Here is a 27,062-nt window from a genome sequence, read left to right on the forward strand (position 1 = left end):
ATATTTACAGAGATGTGCAACCGTTGCCACAGTACAGTTTTATTTAGAATATTTTTATCACCCCAAAAGGAAACTTTGTGCCCTACAGTTGCTTCCCATCCTCACCTGCAGCTCTAAGTAACCTCCAACTCTGCCTTTATAGATTTGTCTTTTCTGGACATTTTGTACACATGGAATCATACAATATGTGTTCTGTTGGGTCTGGCTTCTTTCATTCACTAACTCTAATGATTCTGAGGTTCATTCATGTTGTATTAGTATGTTTCTCCTTTTTATTGCCATCTGCTGAACTGTGCGGATAGGCCACATTTTGCTTCTTCATTCATTAATGGATGAACATTTGGGTTGTTTCCACTTTGTGGCTATTGCGAATAATACTTCTGTGAACATTTGTGCACAGGCCTTTGTGTGAATATATGTTGTCATTTCTCCTGAATAGATACATAAGAGTGAACTTGCTGTATCGTAGGATAATTCTGTGTTTAACATTTTGAGAAATTGCCAAACCGTTTTTCAAAATGGCTGCACCATTTTACATTTTCACCAGCAGTGTGTGAAGTTCTGACATCCCCACAACCTCACCAACACTTGTCATTGTCTTTTTAAAATTAGAGCCACTCTGATAAAAGAGCCATTATTGTCTTTTTTATCAAAGCCATTCCAGTGGGTATGAAGTGGCATTTCATGGTCGTTTTATTTGCATTTCCCTAAAACCTAATGATGTTGAGCATCTTTTCTTTTCATGTGCTTGTGGGCTATGTGATAATTTATTTGGAGAAATGTTTATACAAATCTTTTTACTCATTTTAAAAATTAGATTGTCATTTTATTTTTAGTTGTAGGAGTTCTTTCTATATTCTAGATATAAATTCTTTATGGGATATATGATTGGCATATATTTTTCTTCCAGGCTGTGGGTTGTCTTTTCACTTCCCTGATGGGATGTCTTGGTGTATAAAAGCATTTTGTGTTGATGAAGTCCTATTTATCAACTTTTCCTTTTACGACTTGTACTTTTTGTGTCATAACTATGAAATAATCCCCTAACCCAACATCATGATAATTTACTCCTACACTTTCTTATAAGACAAACAAAGTTTCTAGCTCTTACATTTAGGTTTGTGACCCCTTTTGAATTACTGTTTGTATGCAGTGTGAGGTAGTTGCCCCAGCACTATTTGTTAAAAAGACTTCCTTTTCCATTGACTTATTTCTGACACCTTTGTCAAAAATCAATTGACCATAAATATTAGAGATTATTCTTGGGCTTTCAATTTTATTCCAATAATCTATTGATCTTTAGGTGTATCCTTATTGTGAGTTCAGACGATCACAATTGCCACATCGTTGTAGAAAATTTTGAAATCAGTATGTGTAAATCCTTTAATTTCGTTCTTTTAAAGATTGTTTTGGCTATTCCAAGTCACTTGTACTTTCATATTAAATTTGGGAAGAGCATGCCAACTTTTGCAAAAGCCGGTTGGAATTTGGATAAGGATTGTGTCGAATCTGTAGTCCAACTTAGGTAGTATTGCCATCTTAACAATATTAAGCCTTCTGATCCATGAACATGGGATGTCTTTCCACTTATTTTGTTTTTTGCTGTTTCCTTCAGCAATGCTTTGTAGCTTTCAGTGTACATTTGGTACTTCTTTTGCTAAGCATTGCTAAATGTTTTATTCTTTTTGACGTGATTGTGAACGGAATTATCTTCAGAATTTTATTTTTGCAGTATAAAAACTGGAATTATCTTCCTACTTTACTGAATTTGTTTATTAGTTAAAAGTTTTTTGTGTATTCCTGAGGATTTTCTGCATACAAGAATATACAAGATCATATTTTCTGCAAATAAAGGCAGTTACTTCTTCCTTTCTAATCTTGATGCCTTCAATTGATCTTTATAGTCACCTTAGGATTTATGTACAGGCATTTTACAGATGAGAGAACTTTCATCTAGAGAAGTTAAGCGCCTTGCCTGAGGTCGGTTAGCCAGGAAGTGAGTGGATCAGGACCAGAAGAGAGGGCTTCTGCTCTCCCCGCCATCACTCTGCGTTTCCAACACACTGCCTGCAGTTGGCAGAGTCAGGATCTGAGAAGACAAAGGATGGCCTATCTCTGTAGCATTCCCATTGTCTTCCTTTATTACAAGCAGCCAGATTCAGTCAAGCAGGGAGCAGAACGTACATTTCCCAAATGTCTACCGTGTTTTGTACTATGCTCAGTGCTAGGCACATTCAAACACTATTCCAATTAATCCTCATAAAACCCTGTGAAGTAGTCACAATTGTTGGCATTTTACAAACGAGGAAACCAAGGCTCTGAGATATTAAATTACTTGTTCAAGATCACAGAGCCCCTAAATGGAAGAACTATGAGTACAAAATCCTGTGCTCCCCACAACATCATGCTGCCTCCTCCTCCCTGCTTCTGAGGAAGCAACTCTCAGGGTAGTGCAATCCTGCATAGTCATCTACGTGTCTCTCCCTTAGACAGTGATTTTGTAGCTGCATTATGCACATGGCATACGTCTGCACACATAGATACCCATAGTACATGAGCCACTGCCTTTCCAGGCTTCCTTCAGACTAAGCAACCTCATGGGTAACTATTTTTTAAACCCTCCTTTGTGTGTCTCAATGGACAATGTGAACAATAAGCGCTTCTGGGGTTGAGTATAAAAGAGAGGATTCAACATCAGACACTTAGCTACTTATCTCAAATGGTCAAGGCTGCACAGTTGTGAAAAATGGCTTAAACAGGCTTCTTTTGATAAGTCACATCTGGGATACTGCCCCAGACCACCAAGAGGCAGCTCTGGACAAGTTGTTTCTGATTATACTTGGTTATGGGGACCTGGGAGGGCATGATGGTCCCAATGAGGGCAGGGTCTGACTCACCCTACATCCCATTCAACCTGTCTCATGCTCCTTGACATTAAGCACTCTATAAATGCCTCCTTGTATACGTTTTAAAGTTTCTTGAAGCTGCTGTATCCTAAATAGTTAGCCAGGTTTTCTTTTTAGCTGTTCTCTTCCCCATCTCATTTCCACTCCAAAAAGAAAAGAAATTCCTGCTGCCAATCTATCAAGGGTGATACTTTTAGTCTTAGAGCAGACGAAACATCCAAATGAAAGTGAGGGAGATCAGCTCAGACATAGCTCCCCGATTCTCTTTGCTCTCTTCTCCCCAGTGACAGTCAACACACAAACCAGGATACGTTCTAGAAGCACAAAGCAGGCATGGAAGGAATTAAGTATTTTGCAAACTCTGTCAAATATTGTGAGGGGCAAGAAGGCACCAAACTTAAACTCTATGGTTTACCTTTTCACTAAATTCCAGATTGGTGAGTAATCCAGCACTCTGGTGGTTTAAGCAACTCCTTTTGTATTACCCAAGAGACATTAGGTTTGGGAGTTCAAGCCATTTATAACAGAGAGTCTGGAAAAGTTCTCAGAGACGGCGGTTCCCTGAGGTGACACAGTGTGTGGTAGAAGGTTTTCTACTTTAGCACCGCTGCTTCCAGGTGGTTTCATGGTCAGCAAGAGAATATGATTTTTAATAACATGAAATAAAAAGGCGATGCTTCTGCCAAAATAAGATTACCTTGTATTTTACTCAGCCATATTTTATATTTTCTCAGTTCTTTGCCAAATCCAACCACTCGTCTCCTCACATGAGCTCCCTTCCTTTTCACGCTCACATGCTGATCCTGGGCTCTGGCTGGCTCGCCCCTCCCTGTCTCTTGAAGGTATTCACGGGAGGAGAGCCAGGATGGACCAGAAGTGAGAGACACGGGTTCTACTCTGGGCTGTGGTGAGATCTAAACCTTGTGGCTTCAGACAAAGTCTCTTTGGGTTCAAGTTGCTTTTCCTTAAAAATGAGGACATTGAGGACTCCACAGAGTTTATTTGAACATTCCTGCAGGGTCCTCTCTATCTTCTGCCCTTCTGGCCTCCTCTGGTCTGTGTCCTCCTGAGGCTTCCTGACCTTTGTCCGTGGGAAGGCAGGACTGTCATTGGTCACGAGCCCGCTTTGCTGCCAGAGCTGCTGACTCAAACCGGAGCTTCAGCGTTGCTTAGCACAGAAAGCCTGTACACGCTTACCTTTACTTTTTAAAGCATAAATTTAGTCTTTATATACCCCTTCCCCTGGATAAGACTCAAAGTTATGATTTAAAAAGAGGGGAGATGGCCTGACTTGAGGTAGGATTTGGGGGGGTTAGAAACCTAGGCCAGGAATTTCTGTTTAAAATCACATTTTTCACTACCAATTTCCCTGAGGGACAAAGTCTAATTCTTTTTGGGAACTATCTAATGGACACCATCCCCTCTGGTTTCAACGCAGCACCCCCAACTCAGAGCCATGGCAAGGAAAGGAAGGCGGCTGAGCGGGGAGATCCCCTGGCATAAACATGAGGAACTATTTATTATATCAACTCCAGCCCACTTTCCCAGCACTGCCCGGCTCTCTTAGCGTGCAGAGCCACTCGGCTCCAAGCCACAGCCCCAAAGCACTTGACAGACTGGTGAGTCACATGTGGAATGGTCACCCTGGGGGCTCACATGTGGAAAGTCCAGGAAATTACATTTTCAAAGAATGACAAATGCATCCACTTGCTTAATCACCACATCTGCCATTTTGCTTCCTAGGAATCTTCCTAGATCTATTCAGGTTCAAGTCTAAGTGTTAATACCGCCAGGGTTTGACTTCTTCATGGAAATCAGTACCTCCTCCATCACATGAAATGCAAAGCTGGTCCTAGCAGTGGGCCCAGGGGATTAACAATCCGTCTGTCATGTGTGAGGGTGAGATGTCTTTATCTTGAATGAAACCTCCCGCATTTAATTGGCAATACATTTTCCTGAATCTTTTCTCAGAAGAATTGGTTCTCTCTCCAGCTAAACTGTTTCTAAATCTGTAGCCCTCTGGAGCAATGTGGCATCATTTTCCCATGTGGCTTCTGAACTGGCTTCCCCTCTCACGTGAGATGCCTGTGTGTGGTCTCACGGAGCTGGTTCCTAGCAGCCATATGCAAACACAGCGTGGTAACAGCGTGACACAGCTTCAGGATGGAAGCTTTGAGTCGTGTGCTGACCCTTGACTCAAGCAGAGCATGGGACCCCAGATCGTCAGACAATTTAGGGGTGTGGGGGTGAAAATAGCAGTTGGCGAAGAAATTACCTTTTTGGTTTGGAACAAAAACCTAAGACAATATTTTCTTTGGTTGAAAGAATTGGGTTAACAACGTACATTGTAGGTCTTGGAATATACCCCACGGAAGCCAACCTCCGTTGATGTTTTCATAAAGAGACACCACTGGGAAAGGCTTCAGGCACAATGGAAAATGACAGGACTTCTAGATTTGAAACATAAACATAAGGATGGAAACAAAACACCCCTGGGTTTGTTCAACCCATGGGCCATGTTACACTCTGTTCTGGAATGGTCTTCTGTAAGAGCACGCTACCATAAAGGTAACACACAGAGGCTGACGCCAAGAGGCCTGTGCTTCTATACATCATCTATCGTGACTCTAGCATCCAGTCATAAACCTTATTTTAATTAAAGAATGTATGCTCCGAGAGAGCAGGACTTGGTCTTGTTCTGTGCTGTATCCCCAGCTCCTGGACAGTCCTGGTTCATTCTTCATCCATTCATTCTTCATTCAACAAAATATTTTCAGAGCTTGCTATGTGTAAATAATAGGTGTCCATTCATTTATTCAAAAAGTATCTCTTACCTTCCATGGAGCCAGAGATACTCTTCTAGGCCCTGGATATACAAATGAACAAAACAGGGCAAAGTTTCTACTCTCCTGAAATTTACATTCTTGTGAAATGTTACAGACAAATAACACATAAATATAAACAATGTCAGATGGAAATAAATTCTATGGAAAAGGTTAGACAAGGCACCAAGAATGACCACAGTACCATTTTACAGAGTGGTCTGCAAATGTCTTTCTGATAAGATAAAATTTGAGCGGAGACCTGAGCAAGGCCCTGGAGCTGGCCTGTAGATATCTGAGAGCAAAGCATTCCAGGCGGGGAACAGCGACAGCTCTGAGGCAAGTGCATGCTTGGGATATTGGAGGAAGCCAAGAGCCAGTGTAGCGAGAGCACAAAGGAGCGATGAGAGTGGCAGTGAGGTCTGAGCGGTATGCAGCGGTGTGACGGCCTTCACACAATGCTGCCCAGATCTGTTGCAGGGAACAGGGTTAACTGATGGTCCCAGCTGCTTCTCCTCTGAGTCCATCATCTTGGTGCCAAAGTTTCACTTCTCCCAAGCTGATCCTGACAAATGACCAAGCAAGGTCAGGCCCCTGGTGCAGACCTATTCCTCTAACAGGTGACCTTGACTCATCTTGAGGACTCCCGGCAATCTGGTCAAACCTCCTTAGATTTGCAGACATCCTTTCTACCCAATCCTTTCCTTCCCCATCTCCTCTCACAGATGCCAGACCTTCACAAATGGGAGATTTTACAGCCTACTTCTGCTTCCTCCCCTCTGTGTGGAACAAGTGCTTCCTTAACACATTTCTCATATGTTTAACCTTGTCTTAGTATCTGCTTCTTAAAGAACCTGAATGGACAAGAGGCCATGGCAGGTCCTACAGGTTGTGGTGCAGACTTTGGATCTTATTCTGAGTGTGGGGCTTGCCTTTGGAGGGTTCTGTGTAGGGGAGTAGTGTGATAAGACTTTCATTTTAGAAAGATCACTCTAGCCCTGGGGTATAGAGAGCAACAGACAGTGAGGCTGAGGGTGGAAGCAGAGAGGTCTCTAGGAGGCTTCAGCCCAGGCCACAGCAGGGCAAATGCATGAACTGAAATTTCACTACTGATGTCATCCTCTACCCTTCCTGCTCTTCCTAAATTCACTCAAAACCTCCTAATGGCCAGACCCAATGGCATCTCTCAAGATCTCTCTGTGTATTTAACCTTTTGACCATTCCTGCCTCCTAGAAACCATCTCTTTATTGGGATCCAAGTTTTCTCCTTCCTCTCAACCTCACCTTCTAGATCGTCCCACTGACTTCTCTTTTGCTGGCCCCTTTATATTGGAGCTCCTCAGAGCCTGGTCCTTATTTCTCCTTCTTTCTTGTTCTCTCTTCTCACCTTGTCGGTCTCATGCACATTTATTGTTAATTCCCATCTGCCATCACCCCTAATCCCAGAAAACTGCTAATCTACTTTGCGTCTTTTTAGCTTTGCCCTTTGTAGATATTTTATCAAAACAGAATCATTCAACATGTGGTCTCTTGGGTCTTGATTCTTTTACTGAACATGCTGTTTTTGAGTTTCATTTTCATTCACATTGTAACGTGTATCCATAGTTTGTTGCTTTTTTATAGCTGAATAATATCCCATTGTATGGCTATTTCTCAAGTTTTTATAATAGAAAATTTCAAAGTACAAAAACATTGAAATAGTATCATGAATATGTACCCTTTATCAAGTTTCTCAAATTGTTAAGGTTTGGCACATTTGCTTTATTTAATCATTTGAGAAATATAGGTTTCTCTTTTGTTTTTACTGGACCAGCTGAGGGTAAATTGCTAACACCTGACACTTTACCTCTAAATCCTTCAGCATGGGTGGATATTCTCTATACAGCCACAATACTACCCAAGACATTGAACATTGATTCAACAAATCAACTCATTAGACTATTTGCCATTATTTTCAGGTTTTCTCAATGTCCAAAAAAGAATCCCTTAGAACATTTTTTGAAATCTAAAATCTAATCAAGTTTCAAACGGTACGTTTGGTTGCCATGTTCCTTTGCTCTGCATTAAGAGAAATTGTTTTGTCTTTTTGTTTTGTATTTTGGTCTTTCATGATGTTGGCAGTCATAAAGAGCCCAGCCAGTTGTCCTGTATAATATACCACATTTTGGATTTGTCTGATTTTTTTTTCCTTCATGAATAGATTCAAGTTAAACCTTTTTTGGCAAGAATACTACAACTTTTTTTAAATCTAAATAAGGACCAGGTGTTCTGCAGGCTAAAGGAGGTAATGAGAGTGAAAGGACCTTGGGGTCTGGGCATGATTCTTCCAAAAGGACACGGCTCCTCTTCCCTGCTGCCCCACGCAGAGGCTGAGATCGTGTGGCTCTGGAGCACTGGCTGGGGTGTCCCCACAGGCTTGTGTTTTGAGGTTCACAGGGATGCGTTGTCCCTTCATTTGGTTGTAGGTGTTGCCCATGGGATGTTGTTTCTGGTGTTTGTCTTTATGGGAGGGTGAATTTAGTGACATTCAAAACCTATGCAAATCAGGACCTTTTTGAGAAAGAAAGAGGACGTAAGAATCATGACAGGAGCAACAGGTGCAAACCAGTACTGTCCTGGGCAAACTCCACCCATGACCCTGTGGTTCTACTCCCAGCTACTCTGAAGACAGCGACGTTCTGTGTTCTCAATCCAGTTTAGTACACATTTAATACATTTTCACCTGCGTTTGTAAAATAGGCTGTATTTACTTATCTCAGGATTCATATGGTTCATCGGTTCGGAAAATTCCATGATTATCTCTCATGATATTGTCCTACCATTGTTGTCTCCACTCTTCCTCCCAGCTGTCTCTTTAGATGTGACACAGCAGCTCCTCTCTTCCCATTCCTCCTGTCTCACAGCCTTTGTGTCGGCTCCCTAGGGCTGCCGTCACACACTCCACACACTGGATGACTCAGACGACAGGAATTGACTCTCATGGTTCTAGAGGCAGGAAGTCCAAAATCAGGGGTTTTTGCCTTCTCAGTGCTCCAAGGAAGAATCTGTTCTATGACTGTCCTGCAGCTGCTGGTGCTGCCAGAATTCCTGTGGACCCATCACTTCCACCTCTGCCTCCATTGACATGTGACTGTCTCCCTTTCTTATAAGACCTCTTGCCATTGGATGCAGAACCATTGGATCATCCAGGACGACCTCATCCTGAAACCCTTAACTTAATGACATCTGCTAAGACCCTTCTTCCAAATGAGGTAACTTCCACAGGTTCCGGGTAGGCATAGGTTGAGGAGCCACGATTTGCTTTCCCTCATATTTTAATCTCTTTCTCATATATACTGAATTCTGCATTATTTTTTCCAATTACATCTTCCAGTTCATTATTTTTTCAGCTGCATTTGTTCTGCTATTTTGCTTACGACCAAATTTTTAACATTGTTATATTCTTAATGTCCAAAAATCTATTTGATTCTTAATTCTACATGGTTATTTCTTATAGTCTCTTGTTCCTTGCTAATTTTGATTCAATCTTTTGTTTCTTTAAACATGTAATAAAGCTTGTTTTTTATTCTAAATATAATTATTCCAAACTTAAAGCCCTTGGTGCTAAATCTGTGGTTGTCATTTCTGCTGACTCTCACAGTGACTGCAGTAGTTAAGATAAAACTTACCGCTGTTCACTTACACTCTAAAATCTCAGCGGCTTAACAGGCTAGAACCTTTTTCTCCCTCACTTGATGTCCAGTTGGTGCATGGAGGTGGGACTGGCTCCATGCAGTCATTCACAGACGCTGACTGATGAAGGCTGCACCATGTCCAACTTCCAGAATCACCCTGAACACCAACATCCTGCTGGTAGACAAGGAAAGGAAGACTCTGGTGAATCGCAGGGGAAGCATCCACGGACCAGGGTTAGAAATGGTGCATTTCACTTCTGCCTTCTTCCCATTGGCCTGAGTGCAGTTCAGGGCTCCACCTAGATGGAAATGTGGCTAGAAAATGCCTCTGCTGGTGAGGCAGTTGCTGAGTGTTTCCCAGCAACATCTGTTCCCAGAGGAAGGACAATAGAAGACATTGGTTGAGAGCTAGCCACCTCTGCCATGCGGCTTATTGATGTGCATGTTCGGTAAAACTTTTAGCTCATACATGATTGAACTTAGTCTGCGGGAAACTTGGGGACTTAAATTGAAACTGTCCTGAAAAGAAGATACTCATTTCTTTCTCCAAGAAAGAAGGAATACCGTTGACCTGGTGGGATCACTTGTGAGCTTGGCAATATTTTTTAAACTCTTGCGTGTGTGTGTACATACATGTGCATGTGTGTTTTATCCAGGATCTAGTTAAATTGGAAAAGGAGAATCCTACAGAATACCTAATCTGTCCGGCTGTACATCCATGTTCTTAACATGCCTGTCAATGGTGGGAAGTGTCTATGCTTACAATATTCAAGTTTAACCTATTCCATCAGTGGTGCAAAGGCTGGCAATCTAAAATTAAAAGCTATTTACGTATTTCTACATACTCAGTATCTGCCTAATAGAATCAGATATCTGGTTATGTTCTATTCATCTGACTATCCGGCTTAGAACTAATAGGAAACATGAATCCTTCAGTGCGATAGCATATACAAATATGGCATGCACATCATGCAGGCAAACATTGTACTACGTTTCCATAGCACCTTTCTTCCAAAGAGCTCTCAAATATTTTCATACTTATAAACTCGTTTATCCTTCACATTTCATAATCTGTTGGAAAGAGATGAGATTCTATTTTATTTTATTAAATTCTGGGGTACATGTGCAGGATGTGCAGGTTTGTTACACAGGTAAACGTGTGCCACGGTGGTTTGCTGCACCTATCAACCCATCACCTAGGTATTAAGCCTAGGATGCATTAGCTATTTTTCCTGATACTCTCCCTCCCTCCACATGCCCCAACAGACTCCAGTGTGTGTTGTTCCCCTCCCTGTGTCCATGTGTCCTCATTGTTCAGCTCCCACTTATAAGTGAGAACATGTGGTATTTGGTTTTCTGTTCTTGTATTAGTTTGCTGAGGATAATGGCTTCCAGCTTCATCCATGTCCCTGCAAAACACAAAATCTCATTCTTTTTTTATGGCTGTATAGTATTCCATGGTGTATATGTACCATGTTTTCTTTATCCAGTCTATCATTCATGGGCATTTGGGTTGATTCTATGTCTTTGCTATTGTGAATAATGCAATGAACATCTGTATGCATGTACCTTTATAATAGAATGATTTATATGATTTAGAATATATACCCAGTAATAGGAATGCTGGGTCAAATGGTATTTCTGGTTCTAGGTCTTTGGGGAATTGCCACACTATCTTCCATGGTGGTTGAACTAATTTACACTACCACCAATAGTGTGAAAGTGTTTCTATTTCTCCACAGCCTCACCAGCATGTATTGTTTCTTGACTTCTAGTAATCGCCATTCTGACTGGCATGAGATGGTATCTCATTGTGGTTTTGATTTGCATTTCTCTAATGATCAGTGATGTTGAGCTATTTCCCTTATCTTTGTTGGTTGCATGTATGTATTCTTCCAAGAAGTGTCTGTTTATGTCTTTTGCCCACTTTTTAATGCGTTTTTTTTTTTTCTTGTAGATTTGTTTAAGCTCCTTGTAGATTCTGGATATTAGATCTTTGTCTGATGGATAGATTGCAAAAATTTTCTCCTGTTCTGTAGTTTGTCTGTTCACTCTGATGACAAATTATTTTGCTGTGTAAAAGCTCTTTAGTTATATTAGATCTCATTTATCAATTTTTGCATTTGTTGCAATTGCTTTTGACTTTTTCATCATGAAATCTTTGCCCATGCCTATGTCCTGGGTGGTATTGCCTAGATTTTCTTCTAGGGTTTTTATGGTTTTAGGTTTTACATTTACGTCTTTAATCCATCTTGAGTTAATTTTTGTATGAGGTGTAAGGAAGGCGTCCAGTTTTAATTTCCTGCTTACGGCTAGCTAGTCTCCCAGCACAATTTATTAAACCAAGAATCCTTTCCCCATTGCTTGTTTTTGTCAGGTTTGTCAAAGATCACATGGTTGTAAATGTGCAGTCTCATTTCTGAGTTCTCTATTCTGTTCCATTGGTCTATGTGTCTGTTTTGTATCAATATCATGCTGTTTGGGTTACTATAGCTTTGTAGTATAGTTTGAAGTCAGATAGCATGATGCCTCCAGCTTTGTTCTTTTTGCTTAGGATTGTCTTGGCTGCACAGGCTCTTTTTGGTTCCATATGAATTTTAAAGTAGTTTTTTTTTCTAATTCTGTGAAGAATGTCAATGGTAGCTTAATGGGAATAGCATTGAATCTATAAATTACTTTGGGCAGTATGGCCATTTTCGCAATATTGATTCTTCCTATCCATGAGCATGGAAGGTTTTTCCATTTGTTTGTGTCCTCTCTGATTTCCTTGAGCAGTGGTTTGTAGTTCTCCTTGAAGAAGTCCTTTACTTCCCTTGTTAGCTGTATTCCTAAGTATTTCACTCTCTTTCTAACAATTGTGAATGGGAGTTCAGTCATGATTTGGCTCTTTGCTTGTCTATTGATGTATAAGAATACTTGTGATTTTTCCACATTGATTTTGTATCCTGAGACTTTGCTGAAGTTGCTTAACAGCTTGAGAAGCTTTTGGCCTCAGATGATGGGGTTTTCTAGATATAGGATCATGTCATCTGCAAGCAGAGATGGCTTGACTTCCTCTCTTCCTATCTGAATATACTTTATTTCTTTCTCTTGCCTGATTGCCCAGGCCAGAACTTCCAATGCTATGTTGACTAGGAATGGTGAGAGAGAACATCCTTGTCTTGTGCCAGTTTTCAAGGGGAATGCTTCCAGCTTTTGCCCATTCAGTATGATATTGGCTGTGCATTTGTCATAAATGGCTCTTATTATTCTGAGGTATTTTCCATCAATACCTAGTTTATTGAGAGTTTTTAACATGAAGGGATGTTGAATTTTATTGAAGGCTTTTTCTGTGTCTATTGAGATAATCATGTGGTTTTTGTCATTAGTTCTGTTTATGTGATGAATTACACTTATTGTTTTGTGTATGTTGAATCAGGCTTGCATCCCAGGGATGAAGCCGACTTGACTGTGGTGGATAAGCTTTTTGATGTGCTACTGAATTCAGTTTGCCAGTATTTTATTGAGGATTTTTGCATCAATGTTCATCAGAGGTATTGGCCTGAAGTTTTCTTAATATTTGTTGTATCTCTGCCAGATTTTGGTATCAGGATGATGCTGGCCTCAAAAAACGAGTTAGGGAGGAGTGAATCCTTTTCAATTGTTTGGAATAGTTTCATAAGAAATGGTATCAGCTCCTCTTTGTTCCTCTGGTAGAATTCAGCTGTAAATCTGGTTCTGGGCTTTTTTTGGTTGGTGGGCTATTTATTACTGTCTCAATTTCAGAACTTTTTAATGGTCTCTTCAGGGATTCACCTTCTTTCTGGTTCAGTCTTGGGAGGATGTATGTGTCCAGGAATTTATCCATTTCTTCTAGGCTTTCTAGTTTATTTGCATAGAGGTATTTAGAGTATTCTCTGAAGGTTGTTATGTATTTCTGTGAGGTCAGTGGTGATATCCCCTTTATAATTTTGTATTGTGTCTATTTGATTCTTCTTTCTTTTCTTCTTTATTAGTCTAGCTAGTGGTCTATTTTACTAATTTTGTCAAAAAACCAGTTCCTGGATTCACTGATTTTTTGAAGGGTTTTCATGTCTCTGTCTCCTTCATTTCTGCTCTGATTTTGGTTATTTCTTGTCTTCTGCTAGCTTTGGGGTTTGTTTGCTCTTGGTTCTCTAGTCCTTCTAGTTGTGATGTTAGGCTGTTAACTTGAGATCTTTCTAGCTTTTCAATGTGGTCATTTAATGCTATAAATTTCCCTCTTAACACTGCTTTAGCTGCATCCCAGAGATTCTGGTACATTGTCTCTTTGTTCTCATTGGGTTTCAAAGAACTTCTTGATTTCTGCCTTAATTTCATGAGTTACCCAGAAGTCATTCAGGAGCGGGTTGCTCAATTTCCATATAGTTGTATGGTTTTGAGTGAGTTTCTTAATGTTGAGTTCTAATTTGATTGTGCTATTGTCCGAGAGACTATTTTTTTGTGGTTTTATTTCTTTTGCATTTGCTGAAAAGTGATTTACTTCCAATTACATGATTGATTTTCCAGTTAGTGACACATATGGTGTTGAGAAGAGTGTATATCCTGTTGTTTTTGAGCGGAAAGTTCTGTAGATATCTGTCAGGTCCACTCGATCCAGAGCTGAGTTCCAGTCCTGAATATCTTTGTTAATTTTCTGTCTCAATATCGACAGTGGGGTGTTAAAGTCTTCCACTATTATTGTGTGGGAGTCTAAGTCTCTTTATAGGTCTTTAAAAGCTTGTTTTATGAATCTGGCTACTACTGTATTGGGTGCATATATATTTAGGATAGTTTGCTCTTCTCGTTGAATTGAGACCTTTACCATATGTAATGCCCCTGTTTGTCTTTTTTGAGCTTTGTTGGTTTAAAGCCTGTTTTGTTCAGAAACTAGGATTGCAACCCCTGCTTTTTTCTGCTTTTCATTTGGTTGGTAAATTTTCCTCCATTTCTTTATTTTGAGCTTATGTGTGTCTTTGCATGTGAGATCGGTCTCTTGAGTACAGCACACGAATGGGTCTTGATTCTTTATTCAGCTTGCCATTCTATGCCTTTTAATTGGGACGTTTACTCCATTTACTTTTGAGGTTAATATTGTTATGTGTGAATTTGATCCTGTCATCATCATGCTAGCTGGTTAGTTTGCAGACTTGTTGATGTAGTTGTTTCATAGTGTCATTGGTGTTTGTACTTCAGTATGTTTTTGTGGTGGCTGGTAATGGTTTTTCCTTTCCATATTTAGTGCTTCCTTCAGGAGCTCTTGCAGCACAGACCTGATGGTGATGAATTCCCTCAGCATTTGTTTGTCTAAACAGGATTTTATTTCTTCTTTGCTTATGAAGCTTGGTTTGCCCAGACATGAAATTCTGGGTTTGAAATTCTTTTCTTTAAGAATGTTGGCTGGGTGTGGTGGCTCAAGCCTGTAATCCCAGCACTTTGGGAGGCTGAGGCGGGAAGATCATGAGGTCAGGAGATCGAGACCATCCTGGCTAACATGGTGAAATGCCGTCTCTACTAAAAAATACAAAAAAGTAGCCAGGCAAGGTGGCAGGTGCCTGTAGTCTCAGCTACTCGGGAGGCTGAGGCAGGAGAATGGCATAAACCCGGGAGGCGGAGCTTGCAGTGAGCTGAGATCCGGCCAATGCACTCCAGCCTGGGCGACAGAGTGACACTCCATCTCAAAAAAAAAAAAAAAAAGAATGTTGAATATTGGCTCCCAGTCTCTTCTGGCTTGTAGGGTTTCCGCTGAGAGGTCTGCTGTTAGTCTGATGGGCTTCCCTTTGTAGGTGACCTGGGGTTTTTCTCTGGCTGCCCTGAACACTTTTTCCTTCATTTTGCCCTTGAAGAATCTGATGATTATATGTCTTAGGGCTGGTTGATCTTCTCATGGAGTATCTTACTGGGGTTCTCTGGATTTCCTGAATTTGAATGCTGGCCTGATTTGCTAGGTTGGGGAAGTTCTCCTGGATGATATACTGAAGTATGTTTTCCAGCTTGGTTCCATTCTCCTCGTCTCTTTCAGGTATCCCAATTAGTCATAGATTTGGTCTTTTTACCTAATCCCATAGTTCTCAGCAGTTTTGTTCATTCCTTTTCATTCTTTTTTTCTCTAATCCTGTCTTCCTGTCTTATTTCAGCAAGATAGTCTTCAAGCTCTCAAATTCTTTCTTCTGCTTGTTCTATTTGGCTATTGATACTTGTGGCTGCATTGTGAAGTTCTCTTGCTGTGTTTTCTAGCTCCATCAGGTCATTTATGTTTCTCTGTAAAGTGGTTATTCTGGTTAACAGCTCCTGTGGTGTTTTATTATGATTCTTAGCTTCTTTGTATTGGGTTAGAACATGCTCCTTTAGCTCAGCAAAATTTGTTATCATCCACCTTCTGAAGCCTACTTCTGTCAGTTCGTCCATCTCAGTCTCAGTCCAGTTCTATGCCCTTGCTGGAAACATGTTGTGATCATTTGGAGAAGAAACACTCTGGCTTTTTGAGTCTTCAATGTTTTTTCACTGATTCTTTCTCATCTTCATGACTTTATCTGCCTTCAGTCTTCGAGGCTGCTGACCTTTGGATGGGGTTTTGTGGGAACTTTTTTGTTGATGCTGTTGTTTTGCTTTCTGCTTATCTGTTTTTCTTTTAACAGTCAAGCTCCTCTTCTGTAGGGTTGCTAAGGTTTGCTAGGCATTCACTCCAGACTCCATTCGCTTGGGTTCCTCCCACATCCGGAAGTGTCACCAGTGGAGGCTGCAGAACAGCAAAGATGACTGCCTGCTCCTTCCTCTGGGAGCTCCATCCCAGAGAGGCACTGACCTGATGCCAGTGGGAATGCTCCTGTATAAGGAGTCTGGTGACCCCTGTTGGGAGGTCTCAATCCCTCAGGAGTCACAGGATCAGAGACCCGCTTAACAAAGCATTCTGGCTGCCCCTTGGTGGAGGGGGTGCACTGTGCTGGAAGGAATCCCACTCGTCTGGACTACCCAGATTCCTCAGAGCCAGCAGGGGGAAAGATCAAGTCTGCTGATCCATGAAGACTGCAGCTGCCCCATGCCCTAGGGGCTCCATCCCAAAGAAATCGGAGTTCTATCCCTAACCCCTTGCCCGGAGTTGCTGAAATTCCTGCAGGGAGGTCCCATCTGGTGAGGTGGGATGGGTCCAAGTTTGGCCTAAAGAGGTAGCCTGGCCATGATCTGCCATAGCCACTGTGCTGCACTGTGGGGAATTGTTCCTGAGTCCAAACCCACCAGTTTCCCTGGCATCAGCAGGGGAAAATGGCAGACTGGAGCTACAGTGATGGTGGCAACCCTTCCCCCTGGGAACTCAGTAGTCTTGGGCAGTCTCCAGCCGAGTGGCCACTGAGAATCTGCAGAGCTCTGTGCTTGGGACCCAAGGCCCTGGTGGCGTGGGTTCACAAGGGGATCTCCTGATCTGTAGCTTGCACAGATCCAGGGAAAATGAGTGGTTTTCTGGGCAGGGTAGCTCAATCACGAGCTGAGAGTCTTTCAGCCCATTTCAGAGATTAAAACACTGAGCTTCAGAAGGTTGTAGTTAGAGACAGAGTCTCAGGAGGCCAAGACCCAGGTTTCCACCTCCTGTCCACATTTCTTCTGTATGAGTGCCTTCAGGGCCTGGGCAGCAATGTGTCTTGCTGATAGTTTTCTCTTATGCTTTGATGTTTTCATGGTCCTGTGCTAATTCTCGTGATTAAAATTCTTGTATTGTCACTTTAATAAAGATTCAATCAACTGTAACAGGTTCTTCTACAGACCCCACCAGCATGAGAGTACCCAAGGAGCCAACGTAGCTCAGTGGCCCCATTCAGTTGGTGTTTAGGACTCTGATCCTTAGCAATGTCTTTTCCCTCCTGCAGTTCAATGCCTCAGGAGGTGTGCTCACTGTGGTCCACTGGAGATGCAAAATGGCACACTGCTCAAAAGCCTTACCCCAAGTTGAATGGCCCCCACTCACACCTCATCGCCCTCCCCAAGTCCCTGTGAGCAAGCCACTTAACACTGAACTTCTCACTGTTTCCACCTGCTTTCCTATTCAAAAAGAGGGTAATGATAGTGCCAGCCTCACAGGGATGGTGTGAGGATTCAGCAAATAGTGTTGGCAATGCACCTTGCATCCTATTTGGTATAGACTTAGCATTTGGTACCTGTTAGCTGTAATGATGAAGGTGATGCTTGGAGAGGCCTTGATCTGTTGGCCAAAGGTGCTGCTTCTGAAGTCGGATTTCTAACTCTACCACTTACCAACTACATGACCTTGGGATATTGACTCAACCACTCCAACTCTCCGTTCAGTGTCAATAATAATGATACACAGCTTTTAAGATTATTTTGGGCCAGGTGTGGTAGCTCACACCTGTAATCCCAGCATTTTGGGAGGCTGAGGCAGGAGGATTGCTTGAGGCCAGGAGTTTGAGATCAGCCTGGGCAACATAGTGAGACCTCCATCTGTACAAAGAAAAAAGTAGATTATTTTGTATCATTTTTTACACAACACCTTTCCTCTCCTCCAACCTCCTTCTCCCTTCATAAACACCTGCCACTTTTGTGGACATCTGACCCAGTGCACCTAGCAGGCCAAGACGTTACGTGGGGGTGATGGTTCATAGCAGATCTGGCCAGGTCCTCTAATGGCCAGGCTCTGTTCTCATACGCCACACTGCTGTTTCCCTCTACCTCTGGGGTGGAATAAAGACCACGGCTTGATGTAAGTGGGACTCCTGTTCCTCAATACTCCAGAACAAGATCTCATCACAAACTTTCCAGTTGTTGATGGTATTTCCATTTGGGGAGACTGCCTAGTTTTTGGCCCACAGGTTAACAACATATAGATTTCTGTGCTAGTGATGGCTGTGCTTCTTCCCAACGGTGATAAAATGCCCCCCTCTGTGGTGGTAGCCCCAGATGAAGGGCTTTTCTGCCATAGAATCAGCCATGACATCAACTCAGTGGTGTAGAAGACTGAGTTCATAGTCTTCTATGGGAAGGTATGATCTCTCCATTAATGAAGCTAATGGCTGCCTTTCATTCCGTGATTATTATGTGATTCAGTTACATGAATTCTCTCTCTAATCATCCCTCTAAGAGGGAAAAAATAACGTGATTTATGGCCCTGCACTGATTTTTAAGGGGAGTGGATCTCGGCTTGCTGAAGCAGGGAGATGTATACGGGCTTGTCGGTTTGGAAACTGGGACTGGAATTGAACTGAAGCCTCTGCCAGAGAAAAGAGAGAAACCGAGAGTTCTGGGGGCCATTGGAGGGGAGATGGACCTGGAGGCGAGGGAGTGAGGACGCAAGTTGGGGCAGTGGGCAAGGAGGGAGAGTGGGGTCAGGTCCTGGGAGCCGAGAGGAGAGACTTGGATACTACATCAAGCGGGGTTTTCCTGTCAGTGCTGAGCCCAGCGCCTTGTTGGGAACCTCACTGATGCTTTTGTGTGAGTCAATTATTTCCAGTCAGTAAATAGAAGTGACAATTTCTGCTTCAAAGTTGTTGCAGAGTGAAAACAAGAGACAGTAAGTAGGGTTAGCAGATGCGTGAATTACATCTCCTACATTTTAAGATAAAGAAACTGGGAGTCCCCAGAGTGGCCATGGGGTCATCGAAGTTTGGTGTTGGCTTACACTGATTTCAAGACCTGTATATTTACATACTTTGCTAAATTATGCAACGTCCCTGAACATGGGCAGTCAAACCCAAGTACATAGACCATATTTAGAAGTAATATTGTAACATACTTTGGAGGCACAAATTAGATGTAGATTAGTTCCAATCCTGGTTCTGACACATACCGGCAGGGTAAATTTGGAGAGTTTACTTCACCTGTCTGAGTCTCGGTTTTCCCTTAAGTAAAATACCTGCTTCAGAAGGTCAACGGGAGGATACCATGAGGTCATTCTGGAAATCTCACAGCACAGTGCTTGCAGAGAGTAAATGTTCCATTCTTACAAGGCTGTCATTAGTTATTGTTACATATGTTGCAGGTAATAGAATCTTGTCTGTTTCACTAGCCTGGCATGGGATTAAAGCACCAAGATCTCATCTCTCCTTTTGTAATTGATTGGTTGGTTCATTGATGCCCCCACTTATTTCAAAAACGAAAAAAACCTATACTACTAAAAATACAAAAATTAGCCAGGCGTCGTGGCAGGCACCTGTAATCCCAGCTACTTGGGAGGCTAAGGCAGGAGAATCACTAGAACCCGGGAGGCAGAGGTTGCAGTGAGCCGAGATCGCGCCACCGCACTCCAGCCTGGGTGACAGAGCGAGAGTCCGTCTCAAAAAAAAAAAAGGTATTTGGGGCCTCTTCTAAGAGCTTGCTTTTTCACTATTTAGTAAAGCTGAGGCTTCAGATCTTGCCTCTTCCAGCCTCATTTCTAACCCAGCATTTCTCTAGAGTCTGAGACCTTCTCATCTCTTTTCTTCAGAGTTTTGGGAATTACAATCTGCAGTGTTCCCAGACATGACCCACCAGGTGTCCCCTGAGGCTGGATCTCCCGCCCGCCTCCTCACTCACTGTTGGTCTGACCTGGCAATCCACATTCAGCCTGTGGTGACGTGTTTCATCTTCTCTTACGCCCAGCGCTACACTGTCAGGGCCTTATGCACTAGAATCGTGACCTTCTATTCGCTGTACCTAACCAGTGCCTGGAAAACAACAGATACTCCGGAAATGGGTGGGTGTTTTAACCAGAATGTCCCTAAGACCCTTTCAGTTTGGACTCTGTAATTTGAAAGTAAGATTCCCAAAGAGACCCTGCCAATACCTAAATGGAAAAACTATTTTCTCTTTCCTCAGACACTTGCAGACTCTTCAAACTGAGCCACTTGGCTCTTTTGGGAGAATAGTAAATCCCAGAGTAAAATTCTGGGCACCAACTACATGCAGGCAAAAAATTTATTTCACAAAAACATTTGCCCTTACACCTTCTTGGTCGTCAAATTCAATTTTCTACCTCAAGTAATTGTACCTGAACTACCTTAGAAAGATTGGAAAATGGAAACTCACACCATTTATAATAGGTCAGGAATGAAAGGGCAGAATGTAATACATCATTTGTGTTTGGTTTTATGCTCAGATTGTTTCCAATATTGTGTTGAACATCCATATTCATGAATCCCACCTTTGATTTCTTCCTTTTGTTAGACTTCTCGAAGTGGAGTTACTGGGTCCCAGGCTCCAATGAACATTTTTAAAACCCTTGATAGGCTGGGGGCAGTGGCCAATGCCTGTAATCCCAGCACTTTGGGAGGCCGAGGCGGGCAGATCATTTGAGGTCAGGAGTTTGAGACCAGCCTGGCCAACATGGCCAAACCCCGTCTCTACTAAAAATACGAAAAAATTAGCTGGATATGGTGATGGGCGCCTGTAAACCCAACTACTCAGGAGGCTGAGGCAGAGAATTGCTTGAACACTGGCGGTGGAGGTTGTAGTGAGCCGAGTTCGTGCCATTGCACTCCAGCATGGGCGACAGAGAGAGTCTCCGTTTCAATTAAAAAAATAAACAACAACAAAAAAATCCTTGATAAATATCATTCTGTTGCTCCTCCCACAAACAGTGAACCAATGTACATTTCCTCTGGCTGGTACACATACCACTCAGGAACTGTTTATTTTTGTACATTACAATGTAAAAAGCCAACAAAATTGAGATTGCATTACTTTCCACTTTCATAATTTTGACTACATCAAACCCTTTAAAGTCATATTACTTTTTATAAGGCTTCTGTGGACCTTAAACTGAAATGGAGAAGATGGAGGAAAAACCCACATAAGTCATTACAAATCAGAACCCAGCCACCATTCACTGCGCCCACTGCTCACCCCAGTCCAGGGTGCCTGAGGTCCTCCCGAGTCGCCCTGTTTCCATCCTGACCTGCTCCGGTCATCCTCCTTGGCTGTCAGCGTTACCCTTCAGACGGCATGGGAGGGGCTGGAGCTGTTTTCTGCCTGAGTCACCTCAACCTGAAGTCACTGGGGGAGAGGAGTGTAGCTGGGGGCTGGGGGATGATGGAGGCGTGACTGCTGGCCAGAGGATGGAGGCCCTTCAGGAGGCAGATGTTGACTGAATTTCTCTCCTGCGTGGAAGACTAAGGGTGAGAAATAAGATTTCCCCTCCAAACACCTCCCATCCTGAGAAGTCCCTAGAGGCACCTTTCTAAAAGGAGGACCTGCCAGCATTTTCCATTATGCCTAGAGTAAAATCTAAATCCTCCCGACAGTGTGCCACATCACTGGGCTCTACCTTTCTCTGCGACACCAGCTCCCCCACTTCCCACACTTCTTCCTTCCCACCCTCTCACCGTGGACGCTCTCGTTACACCAGGTTTCCCATGGCTGTGTCATAGTCATCATTCACGCCGCCACTCAAGTGTCATCTCACTGCCCGCTCCAAACCCTCCCGGCCCCCCAGCCAACACTGCACCTCCCTCGCACACTCTCCACTGTTACTTCCACTGCCCACTGCACCTTGCTTCCTGAAACTGTCCAGTCTTTTAGCATATGTGTTCATGATCTGTCTTCTCCCGCCCGCAAGCAAGATTCCTGAGGACAGGGATTCTGTCTGTATTTTTCACTGCTGTATCTCAGCATCTCGAATCGTGCCTGATACATTGGGGTTTAAAAAAAAAAAGTCAGCGTTTTTGTAACTAACAAATTATGTAAATAACTAACTATATCAATATGTCTATTTATTCTATCAAGGCAAGAAGTCGAGCTAAACTACAGCCATGGTCTTGGAATAGTTTCTTCTTTAAATGGCTTAGATAAAGCTGTGACAAATGTATGTCAACTGTGATGTGTCTGGCTTGTGACACTTACCCCTTAATTACTTGAATTTGTTTTCTCATGGTGGCAAATCATATTTTCCAAAGAAAACTGCCGTAACAAATTTCATTCTACTTGTTCTTTATATGGTGACACTCCCCCATCAAGTGGTGTCCCCTCTGTTTGAACCTGAGTAGACCTTTGTGACAGCTTTGACCAACAGATGCAGTAGAAGTGATGCTATGTGACTTCTGGATCTAGGTCACAAACGATGCCAAGCCTGTTCTCTTTGCTTTCTTGGGGTGCTCATGCCTGGAGCCTGGTCACCATGCTGTAAGGATGCCAGGTGGCCATATGGAGAGGCCACGGGTGGATGCAGCTGCTGACAACCCAGCTAAGGTCTCAGTGAGCAGCCAGCATCAACTGCCCGCAGATCCTTCCAGCCCTCTGGTGTCAGGTTACCCCAGCCTCTGAGCTGCCCTTGCAGGTGCTGCATCCAGCGGACAGGAGTTTTCCCTTCCATGGTCCATCCAGATGGCAGATTTGTGAGCTGAATATGTCACTATTGTTTAAGCCACTTGAGGTCTGAGGTTGTCAGTTACACCGAAACAGATAACCGATCCACTCCCTCACTTCAATGTAAGGGGTATACAGGCCAAACAGACATTCCTAAAGGAATCTGCCTGTTTCAGAGCACAGTTCCACTGGGAAGGGCTTTGTGACTAAAAGGAACAGATGTAGGTGATGATTATCGGCGGTTGCTAAAACCATTACATGCAGGTTGATAGGAACCTTGACAGTGGATAGATTAGGCTGACACCATCTGAACCCACCAATCCACTTTAACAGACACCACGAGCCACATGGCCTGATGCAAGAGCAAGTACCTGGCACCACGTGCAGTGGAATCTTGCTTAAGACACATGGAACCTGAATCTAAGACCTGTAGATCAAAGTAGGAGTCTGCAAGAAATACAGGAGACTAAGGAACAAGCTAATGGCACCATGAGGATACAATTAGCCTAATCCAGAATATGGGACATTTTCAGACAAATGACCCAGTTCCCTCCATAAATAAATGGACAAGAATTAATAAAATGGAGGAGAACCATTATCAGTTAAAAGACACTCAAGAAACATAACCAAATAAAATGCATGGGTTTTGTTTGAATGCTGATTCTTTTTTTTTTTTCCTTCTTTTCTTTTTTGAGACAGAGTCTCACTCTGTCACTCAGGATGGAGTGCAGTGGTGTGATCTTGGCTCATCACAACCTTTCAACTCCCTGGCTCAAGCGATTCTCCTGCCTCAGCCTCCTGAGCAGCTAGGACTACAGGTGCACACCACCACACATGGCTAATTTTGTATTTCTTGTAGAGACAGGGTTTCACCATGTTACCCAGGCTGGTCTCAAACTCCTGGGCTGCAGAGATCTGCCAACCTTGGCCTCACAAAGTGCTGGGATTAAGGCATGAGCCACCTTGCCTGGCCTGAATGCTGATTCAGAGAAATGAACTTCACAGAGGCATTTTAAAGATAACTAGGGAAAACTCAACATGGACTGGGTATTGAATGATATTAAATAGTTAAATTCATTGATATTAGTTATATTCATTGATATTAAATAATAGTTATATTCATTGATATTAAATAGTTATATTCATTTTGTTGGGTGTGATAACAAGAGTATGTTTTTTTAAAAGTCCTTCAGTACTAGAGACAAGCACAGAAGTATTTGTGACTTCAGATGGGATGTCTGACATTTGCTTTAACAATATTCCAGTGTGGGGAGGAAGACACAGTGAACCAGAGTGGAGCGCTGTCCTGTGTTATCACACTGTTTTGTACATTCGAATATTTTCATAATAGATTATTTTTAAACTCAATGTAAGCTCTTCGGGAGAGGTAGGATGGTAGCTACTTTTAAATACAGCCAGGGGATTCCATGCACCGTGGATACCTTGGAGAAAGGGGCTGCCAGGTGGCTTAAGGCCCCAGTGCTCAGGCTCCAGCTGCGGCCTGGAGCCATCCAAGGGTGCTCAAACGGGTGCCCAGCCTGCGGACTCCCGCCCAGCCGCCAGAACTCAGAGGAGGAGGGCAAGGTGGCCAGAAATGTGATGACGGCAGAGAAAGGAGCCAGGGACAGGTAAAGGAAGCAAGTGACAGAAATCCCAGGCCTGCTACTCCAGGCTGAGAGGGCTGAGGCCCTGCAAAGAAGTAGGTGAGGCAGGAGCCAGCTAAAGTGGGACCCACCCTCCCACATCTTTTAAATTTATTTATTATTATTATACTGTAAGCTGTAGGTACATGTGCATAACGGTGGTTTGGTGCCATACATGTATACTCTTGTGCCTTGTGGTTATGCTGCACCCATCAACTCTGGCTATTTATCAGGTATAACTCCCACGTAATCCCTCCTCCCTCCTCCCCTGATAGGCCCTGAGTGTGTGATGTTCCCCTTCCCAGCCCAAGTGATCTCATTGTTCGTTCCCACTCAAGGAGTGGAGTAGTCACCAGCGTGCTTGGCTCTTCTGTTCTGTGTGATATTTTTGCTAAGAATGATGGATTCCAGCTGCATCCATGTCCCAAAGGACACAACTCATCCTTTATGGCTGCATAGCATTCCATGGTGTATATGCCACATTTTCTTAATCCAACTACTGATGGACATTTGGGTTGATTCCAGCCTTTATATATGAATAGTGCTGCAATAAAGATATGTGTGCTGTGTCTTTAGAGCAGCATAATTTATAATCCTTTGCATATACCCAGTAATGGGATGGCTGGGCTGGTATGGTATACATCTAGTTCCTAGGATCCTTGAGGAATCATTTATACTGTTTTCCTATAATGGTTGAATCTTAGTTTACAATCCCACCAACAGGTGTAAAAGTGTTCCATTTCCACATCCTCTCCAGCACCTGATGTTTCCGACTTTGAATGATCACGACTTCTAACTACAGAGATGTATCTCATTGTGGTTTTGATTTGCATTCTGATGGCCAGTGATGATGAGCATTTTTCAAGTGTGTGTTTGTTGGCTGTATGAATGTCTCTCTTTGAGAAATGTCTATCTCATATCCTTTGCCCACTTTGATGGTGGGTTGTTTGTTTTTCTTGTAAATTGTTTGAGTTCTTTGTAGGCCTCTGGATATTTAGCCTTTGTCAGATGATAGATTGCAAAAAAATTTTTCCCATCTGTAGGTTGCCTGTTCACTCTTGATGTAGCTCTTTTGCTGTGTGAGCTCTTCTTTAGTTTAATGGGAGAGATCCCATTTGTCAATTCTTGGCTTTTATGTCGTTGTTTTTGGTATGTTTAGATATTACAAAGTCTTTGCCCCATGCCTTATGTCCCTGAAATGGTACTACCTAGGCTCTTCTCCTCTCTCTAGGATTTTTATGGTATTAGGTCTAACATTTAAGTCCTCTAATCCATCTTGAATTAATTTTCGTGATAAGGGAGTAAGGAAAGGGATCCAGTTCTAGTTTCTACTTATGGCTAGCCACCTTCCCAGCACCATTTATTAAATAGGGAATCCTTTCCCATTCTTGTTTCTCTGGCTCTGGCTGTGCATTCCATGGGCTGTAGATGTGTGGTATTAATTTCTTGAGGACTCTGTTCTGTTCCATTGGTCTATATCTCTGTTTCTGGGTACCAGTACCATGCTGTTTTGGTTACCAGCCGTATAGTTTGGAAGTCAGGTAGCTGGATGCCTCCAGCTTCTTGTTCTTTGACTTAGGATTGTCTGGAGATGGCCTTTTTGTCCCATATGAACTCTTGAAAGCTAGTTTCTTTTTCCACCTGTGAAGAAACTCCATTGTAGCTTGATGGGATGGCATTGAATCTATAAATCACCTTTAAGGTATGGCCATTTTCAATATATTGATTCTTCCTATCCATGAGCATGGTGGCTGTTCTCCATTTTACAGGTCCCTTTGGATTTCCACTGAGGCGGGTTTCAGTTCTCCTTGAAGAGGTCCTTTACATCCCTGTAAGTTGGATCTCGTAGGTATTTGACATTCTTTGAAGCAATTGTGGAATGGAAGCTCATTCATGATTTGGCTCTCTCACTGGTCTGTTACTGTGTATAAGAATGCCAGGATTTCTTGTACATTAATTTTGTATCCTGAGACTTTGCTGGAAGGTTTATCAGCTTTAAGCGAGGATTTTGGGTTGAGACAATGGGGTTTCTAATACAATCATGTCATCTGCAAACAGACAATTTGACTTTCCTTTCCTAACTGAATTTTGATTTCTTTCTCTCACTTCCAATTGCTAGAACTTCCAACACTATGCTGAATAGGAGTGGTGAGAGAGGCATCCTGTCTTGGAAGCCAGTTCTCAAAGGGGAATTTTCCAGTTTTGCCCATCCAGTATGATATTGGCTGTGGGTTTGTCATAAATAGCTCTTATTATTTTGAGGTACATCTCCACTCAATACCGTAATTTATTGAGCGCTTTTGCATGAAGGGCTGGCTGAATTTGTCAAAAGCCTTTCTGCATCTATTGAGATAAATCCATGTGGTTCTTGTCTTGGTTCCGTTTATATGCTTGGATTATGTTTTATTGATTTGCTATCGTTGAACTAGCCTTGGTAATCCCAGGGACAGCCTTGTTCTGATCATGGTGGTGATGCTTCTTTGATGTGTTGCTGAACTGGGTTTCATAGTATTTTATTGAGGATTTTGTAATCGAAGGTTACTCAGGGATATTGGTCTAAAATCTCTTTTGCTGTATCTCCGCCAGGCTTTTGGTATCAGGGATGATGTTGGCCCTATAAATGTGAGTTAGGAGTGACCTCTTTCTATTGATTGGAATAGTTCTGGCTGAATGGTACTAACCTCCCTTGCACTCTGGTAGAATCAGGCTGCAAATCCATCTGGTCCTTGACTTTTT

At 42.6% G+C, this 27,062-nt stretch overlaps 1 protein-coding gene and 1 long non-coding RNA gene across 2 annotated transcripts in view; one reads left to right on the forward strand and one right to left on the reverse strand.

The window, feature by feature from the left end:
• ENPP6 (ectonucleotide pyrophosphatase/phosphodiesterase 6) overlaps positions 1-27,062 on the forward strand; it is a 126,578-nt gene that overhangs the window by 18,042 nt on the left and 81,474 nt on the right. The gene's annotated exons all lie outside the window — the stretch shown is intronic.
• LOC103884827 lies at positions 19,985-22,313 on the reverse strand. The gene is made up of 4 exons (XR_001903079.3): positions 22,222-22,313; positions 21,871-22,005; positions 21,226-21,479; positions 19,985-20,048 (listed from the first exon to the last, which is right to left on the reverse strand). It is a non-coding gene; the product is annotated as an uncharacterized LOC103884827 (long non-coding RNA).

Source organism: Papio anubis, chromosome 3, assembly GCF_008728515.1.
Source record: "Papio anubis isolate 15944 chromosome 3, Panubis1.0, whole genome shotgun sequence".
Lineage (NCBI taxonomy): Eukaryota > Metazoa > Chordata > Mammalia > Primates > Cercopithecidae > Papio > Papio anubis.